Raw genomic sequence first — 16,206 nt, 5'->3', positions numbered from 1 at the left:
TACTTTTTGGATCTTAAAGCTTCAGATTTTGAGAGGTCAGCCTGCAGGCCTGATAGCGGTTGCCGATTTACTACCAGGCCAAGTTCAAATTTTATATAAAGCCCTTAACAACTTGGGACCAGTTTGCCTGCGAGATCACCTTAAATCATATTTGCCCTCTCAACTGCAGAGCTGGCACTGGTGCAGGTTCATTTGTAGGAAATCAATCTTTTCGTGTGTCAGCACTCACACTTTGACACCTTCACTGTACTCTTTCCAACAGCTACTAAAAAACATTTTTGTTTTGACAAGCCTACCCAGACATTTAAAAATCCTGCTATGTCCTTTAATCTGCTTTCAGTTTATCGTTGACTTTAATTATTTTTGTTGAATGTTTCAAATAGCTGCTTTTACAGGTACTTTTATTGTGTTATTCTTTTTTCATAAACTGCTTTGTTTGTTTTTGCAATCAAATGACATATAAATTTTATGAAACAGATAAATGAAATTACCCTCATCCCCTCACTGCTCCTTCAACACCTCATCCCCACCTACCTGCCACCCTGTTGCCAGTCCCTCCCCCCCCCCACAGTTCACCCTGGATTTCCCCTCCCCCACATTTCGCCCAAACCCTGTCACTCCCCATCCTGCTACAACATACCCTCCAACATTTCTCCGATGAAAATAGGGACGTCCCATTCCATAATGATAATTTTACTATTTATACCCCATACATCTTACTGGGTTGCCCCAACCACTCTGGGCAGCTTCTAAACATATATAAAAACATAATAAAACATTTTTTTAAAAACACTTCCCTATACAGAATTGCCTTCAGACGGCTCGGTGGTTGAATAACTCCATACCCTCCAACATTTCTCCAATAAAAATAGGGACATCCTAAGGAAAAGTGGGATCAAATCAGAAACCGGCTTCTCTAAATCAGGGATGTCCCTGGAAAATAGGGACACTTGGAGGGTCTGCTACAGCTGGCACCTATCCCAAGATCCCATTGCTGCTGCCACTCATGGAGGAGAGGGGAATGTAGAGAAGAAAGTCTTTCTCCCCTTTGCTCTGTGCCACTGATAGATGCAAGGAGAATGGGAGAAGGACCTCCTGGTCTTTGTTGCCCTCTCCTCTGTGAGTGGCAGCAACAGTAGGATACAGTGGTACCTCGGGTTACATACGCTTCAGGTTACAGATTCCACTAACCCAGAAATATTACCTCGGGTTAAGAACTTTGCTTCAGGATGAGAACAGAAATTGTGCTCCAGCAGCGTGGCAGCAGTGGGAGGCCCCATTAGCTAAAGTGGTGCTTCAGGTTAAGAACAGTTTCAGGTTAAGAAACGAACGAATTAAGTACTTAACTCGAGGTACCACTGTATTGGGTTTGGAGTTAGGGCGATGGTGACGACAGGGAACATGTGAAGGCTTGCCTGGGCCACCCACCTGGCTGCCTGCTCACTCTCTTCACCTGCCCACCTGCTTGGGCATGCATGCAAGCAAGCAAACAGGTGGGCGGTAGCAATGGCAACATGAGGAACCTGAGAAGGCCTGCCTGGGCCACCCACCCACCGACCCACTTGCTTCCTTGCTCTGCTTGCTTTCCTGGCTCTGCCTGCTGTTGCCCCACTGCCGTTTGCTTAGCTGCCTGCAGCTTTGACCAGTGCAATATAGCAGCGCATGAACATCACATTGTTTATAATAGCAAGCAGATTTCTACCCTGAGTTTCTGTTGATGCAGCTTGCAACATTTATCGGACAGGCTCAGATTCAGGGAAAGCTTCACGCTTCAAGCAGGCTTTTTACAGCAAACAGGTATCAGGAAGAGCATAACAATCCCCATGCAGAGATAGAACGCTTTTGCTTGACAAGGTTGGGAATCTCATGCTTGGCCCCAAATGCCAAAATATGCATTTTTATATTGCCTCAGCAAAGCAGTAGCAGTATAAAAATGCATATGCATTTTCTACTCTTTTTTATTTGGAGAATTGCATTGCCAAATTTGAGGACGTGCAGATTTTGAACGATAGGTTTGTCTTGGTTCAGGACTCAGTGAATTCAGTAGGTTCACATTAAAAAGGAAGCTGAACCAGTTTCTCCTAGAAATCGGCTTCTGCCCTGTGTGGCTTGAGGGAATTAGATACACAGAGGAGAATTTTTTTATGGAAAAATTGTTTAAATTGGCACTTTTATTTAAGGAGGAAAAAGGAGGTAAGAAGAACCCTGATATGGAACTGCTTGCCCCATATTAAGCATTCCTTCAGTTGGGTCCTAATTTCCTGTTGGATAGTTCAGTTGGTTAGAGTGTGGTGCTGATAACACCAAGGTTGCAGGTTCGATCTCCATAAGACCAGCTGCAATTTCCTGCATTACGGAGAGTTGGACTAGAGACCCACAGGGCCTCTTCCAACTCTATGATTCTATGGTTGCTAATTTCATTTCAGCTTAACTGCAGCTCACTTTCACTGTCTGGGGCATGCACCTAGCATGTGTATCCGATGGGGTAATGCTGCTTCAAATGTTTCAACAGCCTGGCCCACATTATGCCTTCTGGCTTTGCTATTCATGAGAAAACATGTCCGCTCCAAACCCATGTGGATAAAATCTCTCCCACACCCTGTAATCTCTCTGTCCCTTTATTGTATTTTAGGTGTACTTGCATTTGACGGACCCAATATAATAATACACTGACATGGATTAAGATGCCATCGGTAATCTGGCACATCTGATGCCGTAGATTACGCCTTTGATTCCCAGAATTTTATTGATTGAAAAGCACCTACGGACATCCACAACACCTCAAATGTTGGGAAGTTCTTGAGTGGCTTTATCTTTCAAGCACATCTTTGGAAGATGTTGTTAATCTCACGTAGGCCTCAAGTGTACAAATAGAGACAAGCTGTGTGCTTTGAGCCAAGGACAAAGTCTAATATCTGGTAGCTTTGATATTTCTGTCAATGGACATAAGTTCATATGTTTAGAGAAAATTGGAAAACGTTTATTGAATTTATGGGAAATAACCATGTACAGCTGAAAACGCTGGAAGCATTAAGATAAATTCAACAGTGTAAATAAGTTTTGATTGATGTAATAATGGAATACCGAATCGTATAGTTTTTGTAAAATATGCAGGGTTTTATGATACGTAAAGTGAAACATGGAAAGAGAAGAAGGGAAGTCATTGATATCTTAAGGATGTAAAAAAGGAGGACTTTAAACTGCAAAACAGAAAATTCAATAAAAATTATATGAAAAAAGACATTTCCATCTATGAATGAATAGTCCCAAGTCCAGAATGTCCTGGGTAACAGACTCCTTCCAACATGGTAGGCAGTAGACAGTACAGACAGCTGTGCAGGGCAGACTTACCTCAACTGACTTCCAGCAACACTGGCTGGGACTGATGGGAGTTGTAGTCCAAAACATCTGGAGGGCACCTGGTTGGGGAAGGCTGTTGGAGGGTGTGAGCACAGCAGGAGCTCCTGGCTAATTAAGAAAGTGCTTTGTGTGGAACACAATCCTCCCTTATTCCAGGCTTCATTGTAATCCAAATTAAAAGTCAGTGTGGTGTAGAGGTTGGATAAGGACCTGGGAGGCCAGGGTGCAAAAAACCCCTTAGCCATGAGTATTGGGGGGGGGGGGGCTGGGAGACTGGGCCGGTTACTGCTTTGTAGGGGTTGCTTGGCTCCTTGGTATACATCAGAGCTCACAGTAATGACACAAACTGGGGAGATGGCTTGAATGCAAACGGAGGAAAACTCCAGATGAATGCAATCCAACACTGGGGAGTGCTCATTACTGAGCTTATTCAATGGCAGTGAAGGAGACATGGAAGGCATACTTTGCTTCCTCCATTACACCTAGCGGTGCCACCTTTGATAGGGACAAAATACAGGACAGGTCAGGGGGTGGGGATTAGAGGGGCGCGCGCACACACACACACGCACGCACACACTCATGACACCAAATCCCCTTTCCCCTTTGTGGAAGGGAGTTCACCGCATTCAGTCGCCCTCCTCCCTCGCAACCCTGGCCTGGCCCTGCACTTCCCCTCAACTCATGTATTGAAGATGGGCAGGGGTACATGGCTGGCTGCCATGGGCGACTTGAGCTGCACCTCTAGCCTCTCATCCCTGCTGGCATCAGAAGAGACTTGAGCTTGGAGGAAGGAGAAGGAAGGGGAGAGGTCAGGAGAGGTTGGGGTGGCAGAGGGGGCCTAGCAGCGGTGGGCCCTCACCGTGCTAGACTGCTGGGCAGCATCTGAGGAAGAGCACAAGAGAAAGGGAAGGAAGGGGGGATGGGGGGAGAGAGGAGGTTGCTCCCTCCCCCTTCTCTCTAATTTCACTTTCTCCTATTGTCCGGGCTCCTCATCAGCCACACCAACAGTGACACATCTGCCATTTTGGGCCAGCTCAAATATGAGAAAAATGCATGCTGTTTGAAGCCCAAATGAGACAGGAGCTCATTAGGGCTTCAAAAATGGAGATATTCTGTAATTCCAGGGACTGGTGACAACCCTAATTGCATCCTCAGTGTGTACTATGGGGCCTTTTACAGTCTGGCTGGAAAGAGATGGTTCACTTTGACTCGTTTGCAAAGCATTTTGAAAATAAAATTGCTTGCATCTGTGGGGACCTTGACAGAGGTTAGCAGATGAATCTCAAGAGGTATCCAGAGCTTTGGCTGGTCCTGTTATGTTGGATGAGTTTCTGTTATGAAGGCTCAAGGATGTGAACAAGTTGTTTGGTATGGTCTAGGCAGCCACCTGTGCTCTTGGCCCTCATGGTTGATAAAAACTAATAGGGAGGGGGCAGCTGGCTGGGCCAGGCAGGCGACTAATGCTTCCTTGCAAGAGGGGGTGGTCCCTGCTTGCTTGAAGGAGGCAGTGGCAAAACCACTCCTCAGGAAACTCTCTCTGGATTTGGAAAATCAAAGTAATTCCTGCCAGTTGCTAAGCTCCCTTTCCTGGACAAGTGGTTGTGGGCCAGATCCAGGCTTTCTTGAAACCAATTTTACAGATTTACTGGTGAGGAGTACCCAGCACTGCCCAGAAATTTATAGAAACCCTGAAGTATTGTGATTTTCTAAAATGGACAGCGTAATGTGCGAGTTTGGACCCGTCATGCCAGAAGATAGGTCACATCACACCCAAGTCATGTCTTGGTCCGCTATGTTGATTCCAGATAGTGGCTTGCACCCAGATGTGGATGGCGACCCCCCCAAATCCCCACCTCTGGAACAGTTGTGGTAAGTTTGATGACAGTACCTCAAGAGGTGGCCACACCTATGAAGGACAGACAGACAGAAAGAAAGACAGCCAAACCACTTCCCCAAATATATACAGTGGTACCTCGGGTTAAGTACTTAATTCATTCTGGAGGTCCGTTCTTAACCTGAAACTGAAGCACCACTTTAGCTAATGGGGCCTCCTGCTTCTGCTGCACCGCCGCCGCACAATTTCTGTTCTCATCCTGAAGCAAAGTGCTTAACCCGAGGTACTATTTCTGGGTTAGCAGAGTCTGTAACCTGAAGCGTATGTAACCTGAGGTACCACTGTAGTAGATTTCATTCGGTGTCTAGGCCTGGTTTTGGCACAGAAACTGCTTGGCTCACCCCGCATGATGACCTCTTCTGGCAGAGAGACATTGCAAGTGCTAATTCTCCTGGGTCTCTCAATGGCTTTCAAGACCACCAACTATTGTGTCCTTCTGGAGCAGCAGTGTGAATTGGTGGTAGGCAGTACTTCTTTGTGATAGTTGCAATCCTACCTGGATGGTCATATTCAGAGGGTGATGTTTGGGAAATATCATTTGGCCCCATAGAGCTTTCAGGGCATGGTGTGCCCGTCCATGGTTTAGGAGGCACTGGTGTGGTGCATTGCGAAGGAGTCAGTGGTGGTGTGGCATGTCCATGCCCATGGTGGTGGGGAGCAGTGAGGGGTGGGTAGTTTACCTCCAGCAGCAAGGTGGCCTGGCCTGGTGCCCAACATACTTCCCAAACCATTTTGGCAAATGTTCTATGAAGAAAAAGTATTGCCCATGAAAGCTCTGATACTGACAACATGGGGAAAGGAGCTAGATAAACATGCATACCCCTCCTTTGCAATGGAAAAGTGTTCTCAGTGCTATTAAGCTCATAAGCAGGAGGAGGGCAGAGTGCTGGATTTAAGCCCTGCTTCCATCAGCCATCTCTCCCCTTCTGACAAAAGAGCAGGTTTTTAGCTTCTGAAAAGAGGGCTTCCCAGGTGGCTCCCTTGGCTCTTAGCCCTTGGCTTCCAGTGCGGTAGCCAGAAAAATCGCTTTGGAGGAGAACACGGAGTCCTCCTGCACCAACGCCTAGCACTTGTCTTGCAGCGAGCGCACAGATCAGCCCTCGCAAGGGCTTTAAAGTCCAGCCAATTGCCTTGTGAAAACAAAATTGATGGAGTTAACGTAATGTTTTTTGGACCGACTTCTGAAAAGTGCCACCGCAGCGTGAGAAACCCAGAGGTTGGTTTGCGCTGCTCACGAATTCAAGCTCGAGCCTGGCACCTGGCTGTCATGCCATCGTCACGCACACCAACAGAAAAATCCGCCGGTGAGTGCCAATGGGAATGTAGCTAAGATGGTGCAAGTTGTGGCACAGGCAACAGCACCAGGTTCAGGGGAAATGCAAATAAATATTGATGATGCTGCCCTCCAAGAACCAATCCGATGTGGCCAGAGGATGCTCAGAGACCACTAGAGATGGGGGGAGATATTCAATTCAGTATGCGTTTAAAAATAGATCTCTCAGATATGGACTTTCTTAAATAATATGAGTAACCAAACATAGCCATCCTTTGAAAGTCATGCTTATTCAAATTTTGCACGTAGTTAAAACTATGGAACTCACTCCCATGGGAAGTAGGGATGGCCACCAACATGGATAGCTTTAAAAGATGATTAGACAAATTCATGGAGGAGAAGGCGATCAATGTTACTAGCCACAAAGGCTATGTTCTGTCTCCACTGTCAGAGCTACCTTCTTCCGAATACCAGTTGCTGTGCAGCACAGAGGCACAGAGTGCTGTTGAGCTCAGGTCCAGCTGGTGGGTTTCCATGAGATGGGGCTTTTTAGTGGTGGTGCTGATGTTTCAGAACTCCAGGATGCACCTTCAGTCTCCCCTCTGTGAGCCTATAGAGAGATGGTTAAAACTCTTCTTGTTTTTTAATGCAGTTTCACAGGGTTTTATTTTATGGCGGTGCTATATTTAGTAAGTTAGTTTTTGTTTTCTTAAAACTGATTTTCTTGCTTTTTGTTTTGCAATGATGCCTTCTGTATGTGGCTGAAAAGCGGCATGTAAATATTTGAATAGAATGAAACCACATGGAAGAAAAAAGGGTGCGTGAGTAATTTTTCCGATGCTTTGCTGTCTATGATTTCTATTTGAGATACCGGTATTTCCCCCCTGGTCTGACATGCCTTTTGAATTCCTTCTTGCAAAATGAGTGACTCTCATAAATTAAAAACTCCTGTGGGCCAAAATTAGTTAAGGATTTCATTCTTCCATTATACATATTTTTGGGCGTGTTCTCTACATATCTGTTGGTGAGAACATGTCATGGGTTTCAAATTTATTTGGGACTGGGGGGCTGAGACACCAAGCTACATCTTGGAAACTTAACCCACAAGCAAAGGGAGGAGGGTGATCTCTTTGTAGGCAGTCCTTTAAACATCTGCACTCTTCTCTGTGTCATTACCTAAAAGGGGTCGCTCCAATCTCTGGCCAAAGGAGATTCCACTGTAGAAATGCCTTCATGTGATCACAAGTGTCAACAGAAGAGCTTCCAAATGCCTGCAAGTGTTGGGACTAGTAGTAGACATTAGCTCCAGGAAGGAGGGGACCATTTCCCACTGACTGCCAGCAGACCCCACCCTTGATTTCAGCAGAAAATTCACCATAGAGCTCTGTTCTCCTGGGACTCAGCTAGACTGGTAAAGAAAAAGTGATTTATATGTGTTGTATTGTGCCACCAGATGACGCTGTAGACTCCCGTTTTCCCCTACCTGTTTTCCCTGTTTAAAATTACGTTTTAAACTGCAACACTTTTTTGATGTGCCTTGATCCGGCCCTGGACCTGGTATTCTTCAGCATTGTATCAGTGTCTTAGATTATGGGATGTAGGGATCTTTATCAGACGACATTAAACTGGCAGGGGGAGTTTATCCTTAAAAAGTTGGCGAACACTCCATCACTGGAGGTTTTTAAACAGGTTGGATGGCCATCTCTCAGGGATTCTTTAGCTGCAATTCCTGGACTAGGGGTCCCCTCCCGCTCTACAATTCTATTTTGCTATGAGAAGATGGGAATAAAATTCCGAATGAGACTGGGAAATGGACAAAAAGTAACAAGATGAAAGGCAGACAAAGACAAAGACACATGCATGCATGTACACATCTGAACACACAGAGAGAGTATTATGTTCCCATTCCTGTTGGAGAAGTGCCATACCCCCAAAATTTAGGCTAGATGATCTACACTAGGCCATTTTTATTATTCCAACCACAGTTGAGTCCATGGTGCCTTGAGCCTTCATAGTGGTTGCATCCCAGGTACAGAATGCCACCACCGAGAAGGCCCTATATTGAGTCTTCCCTTGGAGTAACAAGAACAGCCTCCCTGGCTAATGTTAAACCCCAAGGAGGACAGAGCAGAAAGAGGCATTTCTTCAGGTAGTTTTTGGAAGTGGGGTGAAATTCTGAAATGTTTTGTGCCAACGAGTGAGAAGATGCTCAGCACAGTGTCAAGGGCTGGTGGCACTGCTTCTCCTCTTCTGATCTGTCTGTAGTGTGTTACCCATCAAGCAAGGCAGGCAAGCAGTTTCAGCACCACAGAAAGCTCAACGTCAGCAAGTTGCCCATTGCCTATCCACTCACTCCAGTCCTCCTAAGCTCGAATCCATCCCCATCACCTGAATAGTGTGAACCTGAAGGGATTAACCCCATGGTTTGAAGCTGATCACTTCTTTGTGTGACCTCTTGCCTTGCCCCGGGCAACTCACATTCAGGGGAAGATGTTTGTGAGCATCTTTGCTCAGCTTCTGCAGGCTCCTGACCACCGGCTTCAGGTTCATCCTGGTTCCTTAGCTTGGTGGTACAGAAGCCCCAAACTTGGCCAGCTCCCCCTGGCTCCCCCTGGCTCTGAGCTCCATCCCCTTAATCATTTTGGTAGCCCTTTTCTTTTAAAAAGTTTTATTAAGGCTTTTCACAATGCAGTAAAAAGCAAACTCAATAAAAATAAGAAAAAGAAAGAATAAGAAAAAAGAAAAGAGAAGAATAAAAATATCATAACTTTTATTGCATACAGAGAACGGTGCACCCTCCCAGCTCTCACCTGGGAGCATCCCTTTCTTTCTCTAGCCTCCCACCCTGGGAGATCTCCCTTTCCCTGCCTCTCACACAGGGTTCCTCACCAAGTATCCATCAGTTGCATCTGCTTGCAATTCTTACATTTTGGTTGCCCTTTTCTGAGCCTTTTCCAACTCAATCATATCCTTTCTCACATATTCCACCCCCCCCCCCCTGACTGTTTCCCTAAACTCCTCTCGCTGGCTTTCAGTCCCCTCGCTTGAGCTTCTTCCCTTCACTTTAAAACTCTGATATAGTCTTGAACAACTTATATCTCTGCACTTATTTCCCAACACGATCCCTCCTGTGAACAACACTCCTCCAACTCCAACACCCTCAGCCTTCCCAAGGCCTCTTGTTCCCTGGGGGTGCTGGGGGGGGGGAATGCTACCCATTTTTCCTTGATGCCCCTTAAGCCTAGAAGTGCTCCCCTGAATAAGGCAGGGGACCCTCCCTTATTTTGAGTAAGTCCTTCCTCAAAACTCATCTTTTGTGGGAAACTTTTGGCTCACCTGTATGTCTTACTGCAGCGCCCTCCAGATGCTGTCAGACTTGAGTTCCCATCAGCCCCAGCTGGCATGGCCGATGGCCAAGGATGACGATGGGAATTGTAGGTCCAGCAATATATGGAAGGCGCCATGTTGCCTACGTATGCGCTGTACATCATTTGAAGTAAACTAGAGTACATGCATTTGAAATGATCACATATTCTTTCCCCTGCCTCCATTCCCCCCTTTCTCTTTCTTTCCCTATGACTGTTTTAGACTGTAAGGTCCTTGGGGGCAGGGACCTCTCATACATATAGCACCATGCACAGAGATGGCTAGACATATTCAAAGGCAGGTTAGAACTTCGAGATTCACTTGTCTAATTTGCAGGTCATCTTTTAACAACAAAATCCAGGTTGGGAATGTGAACATGAAAGATACAGCTATCAGTGACTACTAGCCATGGTGTGTATGCTCTGCCTCCATGGTTAGAGGCAGTGATACTTCTGAAAACCAGTTGCTGGAAACTGCAGGGTGTGTGCATGCACACATAGTCTTGCACTCTAGTCCAATGTGCAAGATTCCCACAGGTATCTGGTTGGCCACTGTGAGAGCAGGATGCTGGACTAGGTGGGTCACTGGCCTGATCCAGCAGGCTCCTCTGATGTTCTTAACATTCACCTTTTCTGTTGTTGTTGCAAAAACTGTGTTCCATTTCTGACGCGTGCTTCACATGCCCAGCACTGGTCTTCTGTGGGCAAACATGAGAACAGCATCAACCAACGCAGAGGAAGTGGTTAGCTGAGGCTGAGAAATATGTGACTCCTCCTTTTTGGTCCAGATATGACAGCCCTGGTGTTATGCAAGGTCACAATGGCCTGACTGTGCACTTGGCCATCTTATGATGCTGCAGCCAATCAAAACTGGGGACGAGGGTGGGACTAAAAATAACTTTTAAGGAAATCAACCCACAGTCCTGACCACTCGCTAGACATGCCGAATATTGTTTCCCTTGGGTTATTCTGCCCTGAGGTTACTCCGTGTCAAACGGCAGTATTTGGGAGCATGGACAGTCGAGCACGATCAAAGTCGAGTGCAGGAAGGGGTCGGGAAATTTTTGCCTATAAAAGCATTCCCAATAGTATCAGAAAACTAAACAAAAATGAGCTTTGTAATTTGAAAGAGCAGCGTCAAAGCATGTCAATGTTCATTGATTATCTCTTCAAAGGTTATCCTAAAGCAATCTGATCCTTGTATTAATCTCGGAAGTATGAAGTAGGTTGGTTTGGTTAAAAATGTGAACTGAATGAAATCCTCAAGCACCCCTAAAACACTCTCTCTCACACACTGTAGATTAGGATCCTTGAGGTCATTGTTCCAAGTGCAGCAGGCAGAAAGCTGTGTCCTGTTGACTGGAAGGCAGGATTCATGCAAGGTCAGGTCAATCCAGGGGCTTCTCGTTTATTGCCAATCACAGGCCCAATGATGCAAGTGGCCATTCCTCCCTGGGTCTGAAGTGGGCTCTGAGGCCTACACTCAACTGGTCTGTGCTGGAGGCATTCCTTTTTTTTAGTATTAATGACCTGGTGATGCTCAAAATGTGCTACCTGAGGATTTTTCCTTTGTATTCTGACATTAATTCAAGCTGTTGATGCAAAATAACACCACATGGGAAAGAAGTGTGAATGGTTAACTTAGCAAAGTGAAACTTACAGAATTCTTCACCCACCTTACATTTTAAAAATGCAGCAAAACATTTTGAACAGAGATAGATTGTCTGGTGGAAATGTCTCTCTTCCCCCACTCCCCACCCCCGGCAAGCAATCTCACTGCCAATGTTTTGTCCATAGCTATCTTTATTGGGTAGTATTAATCCTACTCTCTGTTGGATGGATTATGTAATAAAATTAGTGCTTCAAGGAAGCCAAAGCACAAAAAGCCAACATTTTGACACATAAAATAAGGACAATGGTGGATGAAAACCAGACTTTGGCAGCGACCATCTCCTGGCCAACTGATACGAACCCCCTGACATTTTTGATCCATAGTCACATAAATCAAGAGCCCTGCTTAAGTAATTCAGTCAAAAGGAAAGTGAAATGTAGAATGCAAGTGTGTTCACAGAAAGCAAATGGCTTCTAATGCAGGCTGTTTCCCCTTGTATGTGTGTGGTAAATTTAATTTGATGACAAAAGGCGCTATTCTGGTCTGAGTGATTAGCGCAAGGAGGGTTGTTTGCTTGCCGCCTTCAATGGGTTTTGCAAATGCTGCGTACCCAGCACAATCTCCATTTGCAAAGCCAAGAGGCCCCCATGAAATGTGTTCAGTGTTGTAAACAAACATTTCCCTGGTAATCTGCAGTATGCTATTACTGAGCTGGCAGCCCGCCAGATAGCAGAGATTCATGTCAAGAATTTTTTATGAAGAAAAAAAGGAGCGCGAGAAAGAACAGAAAACTAAACAACTGCATGACCGTGTTTATGATCAGCTAAAAAGCCTTTTCCGTGTTTTTAAAAACACATATGCATCCATCATAGAACTCCTGTGGCCAAATAGGATTATTCAATTGCTTTCTCTTCCTTAGGGAATATTAAACAGTTGAAACAGGATTTCCCAGTTTTTTTTTCTTTTTTCTTTTAAATGGATGAATTCTCCACATTCGCAATTTGGATTTTGAGGTCGATATTTGGCTTTCAGAACCTATATCCCCAGAATTTTAACTCAGCCATATTCTGAGAGTGCGTCTTGGTTTGTTTATCCAAAAAGAAGTCACAAGACAAAGTTTCTAAAAGTGACAAGACATGAAAGGGGAAGCTTTAAACCACTTCTCATTTGCCACAATTGACTTGTGCTGATTCAATTTGTCCAGATAGAAAGAAAATGCTCCCTAAATTCATGGGTAGGAATCTTTTTCAGGTTTCAAGTTTTCAAGCATGCAAGAATCTTTTCTGAGTTTCACCCTGAGCTTCCCATCAAGGGTTCTACTGGGGTTATTGGGAGAGCCTCTATATTACCCTGTGCAAATCTGGCAGGGATTCAACACAGCTGCCCCTTAATGAGTGGATGTGAACAAGGCACAAGCTTGTGGCTTTTGCCACATTTGTTCACACCTGACATTTTCAAGGCTGCTCTGGCTGGGGTTGATGGAAGCTGTTTCCCAAGACACCTGGAGGGCACCAGGTTGGGAAAGGGTGCAACATCTTGAGTGCGCCCTCCTGGACCATTGACCTGACCAACAGGCTCCTCTTAAGGTCTTATGTTCGCATCCCAAAATATGAGGAATAATAATAATAAATAATAGTCATTGCAGCCATGATGAACTGGAGCAAGCTTACTGAGGTTTTGGTAGCAAGCACATTAGATCTATTGCAATAGCATGACTGAGTTTTACATGCAAGTGACTTATCATCCAAGTGCCAGTCATGAAACCCACCTAGATCTTCTGTTCTTCTGGGAGGAATATCATAAGGAAAGGTAAGAAAGAGGTCTCAGGGTTTCTGCTGGTGTTGCTCCCTCCAGCTAAGAGGCGAAAGTGTTCAAAAAGACTTGCTCCGTGAACCTGTAACTGAGCAAGGAAGCAAGTAGATGGTGCTGCAACTTCACCACAACCAGTTTGAGTTGACAGTGGGATCCAGGAGTGGGTGTCAGTTTTGGTTTGTCTTTCCCCAACCTTAAATTCATTTCTTTAAAATTCCATAGCACTTTGCTCCCACCCCCTCCTAAAAGTCCTCAGGAAAATTCACCAGCATTTTTATATGCAATTTCCCAAATCAATTCCTCCTAATTTTTTTGTGTTACTGGCACAAATATGTGCATTTTTTTAATGCCCACTTCACCCTCATATGTGCATTTTTGTGCACATGACTTGGCTGGAGAATTGCATTGCAATAATCAGAGAAGTGAGAATGTCCAAGAACGTCTGCATTTTGGTTTTCATATTGTTTCAGAAAGTGCAAATTAAGTGGGTTCACCATTAAATGTGAACTAAATCAATTTTATCTCCATCTGCAATAACTTTGAGAATCAAACTTGATTCAGAATCCAAGCATGCAGAATGGTGGCTCCCCAACATTTTGGGGCCAGTAAATATTTAAGAGTCCAGTGTTCAAAAAATTTACTCCACTCACCAGGTGGGAAGGGGAATCAGTTGGAAGCATAATAAAATCTGAATGTATCTCAGGCCACTAACTTCGCTCCATTCAGGCTGTGAAAGAATCCTGTGGACAGAACCTATCCATACACCCACACATCCCATGTGGAGATTAGCAACAAAAATATTGGCCGACAATGGATTTTTTAAAAAGTGCTTAGCTTGATGCTGAGGACTTCCTAGATTCTTTCTGTGCTCAAAGAGGACATTTTTAGACAAGCTGCAGTGACACCAAATTCCTTAATAATCAGTTTTCATGCTCCATAATCAGTTTTCATGCTGCCTTCCATAGACATTTTTACAACTCAGGTTGACTAAGGGAGAGATGAAGGTTTGGAGTTGTCATGTGACTATGTTTTTACTGGCTAGATCAGGCCAATGGCTCATCTAGTCCAGGATCCTGTTTTCACAGTGACCAACCAGCTGCCCCAAAGAGAGTCCTGCAAGCAGGACTTGAGAACAAGGGCACTCTCCCCTCCTGTGGTTTCCAGCGACTATTATTCAGGAGATTTTTCTGTTTCTATCTGTAGAGGCAGAACATACATGGCCATTGTGGCTAGTAGCCATCATTAGCCCTCTCCATGAATCTGTTTTAAAGCCATCCAAGTTGTTGGTCATCACTGCCTCCTGTGGGCTCCATAGTTTAACTCTGTGCTGTGTGAAGAAGGACTTTTTTTTCATCCATCCTGAATCTTCCAACATTCAGCTTCATTGAATGTCCATGAATTCTAGTGTTATGAGAGAGTCCTCTCAGACAGAAGACAGTCCTCTATCTGAAGGTGCACCCTCTCTGAAGACTCGGTCTGGTCCAAGTCCTGATTAAAGGTAAAGAACCACCACTGCTATGGTTGATAGGTGACTTCAGGTGCCCTCCTTTCTTTTCAAAGAAGGCTTCACTTGGACAGTCCTTCAAATAGAGTACTGTCCTCCATACAATAGGCTATGCAGCCCCCCAACCTGCTGATTCTATGTGCCAATGATACACACCTCTTTTCCCTTCTCACCTGAAGAATGCCTGACCACATTTGGTCCAGTTGCACATTAGAAGCCAAAGCAGATGTGGATCATCCAGGATAATAATTGCACCATCTCCCGTGCTGTGGGTTTTTGCTTTTGCTTTAAATACATAAACACTGTAGCTCCAGGAGAGCACAAATCAGGATAGGATTGTGGTGTTTGGGGGCGTTGGGTGGTGGTGGTGGAGAGCCATAATCCTCGCCCCCCACTGCATCATTTCCCCCCAATTACAAGGGTTCCTCAAACTGCTAGTTGCCACATGGGGAAAATACGTTGGCACCATTTGGAAACCAATATGTTTTACCCTACTGGGCAAATAGCCACAGTGGGAGGAAATGAGAGGAATGGTATGTGCATGTGAGGTCTAAATCTTGGGATCAGTTTACCTGTGAGATCGCCTCCCCCCATATATACCTACTTGACTGCTTTGATTGGTGGAACTAGCTTTGTTACAGGTGCCATATAATACCTGTTCCACATATGTAAGAAATCAGTCTTTCAGTGCGGCGGCAACTACCCTGCCTATTGATCTCAGGCAAGTGTCTTCACTGCCGTCTTTTCAGCTCCTGCTACAAACCTTCTTGTTTAGACAAGCCTGCCCAGATGCTTAGAAAGCCGGCACAAGTTTTAATATGTTTTTAATCTATTGTCATTTCAACTTTTTGAAAGTTTTTCTTTTTGAAAAATGTTTTATCTTTCCTCTAAACTGCTTGCAGGGTTACAATCAAGCACTGTATAAATTTTTGTGAAATAAATAAGTCACCCTTTCCAACCCAAACTATTCTGATCCAATTTGGGCACTTCCATGGCTGCTAATTTATATACAGCTATATATTGAATTGTTGGGAACCTGCTTTACATCTAGTTGCATCCTTGGCTTGGTTGTCATCTATTGCAACCCCTATCAGCCCCTTCCAACTTTGTGACCAGGAAGAAGTAATGGATAATCTCCCTTGGGCAAAAACTCTTAAAAAGGGAGAGAGAGAGAGAGAGAGAGAGGGAGAGAGAGGGAGAGAGGGGGGTGGGAGGGGGGGTGGGGAGATTACCCCGGAGCTGTGGCTCAGTGGTTAGAGCATCTGCTTTGCATCTGCACAAGTCCCCATGTTTGATTCCCTAGCATCTCCAGGTAGGGCTGGGAAGATTCCTGTCCAAAATCCTGGAGAGCTGGTGCCAGTCAATGCAGAGAAAACTGAGCTCAGT

This window comes from Podarcis tiliguerta (genome assembly GCF_965153285.1).
Source record: "Podarcis tiliguerta genome assembly, chromosome: 8".
In the NCBI taxonomy this organism is placed as follows: domain Eukaryota; kingdom Metazoa; phylum Chordata; class Lepidosauria; order Squamata; family Lacertidae; genus Podarcis; species Podarcis tiliguerta.
Note: the sequence above shows the minus strand (reverse complement) of the source record.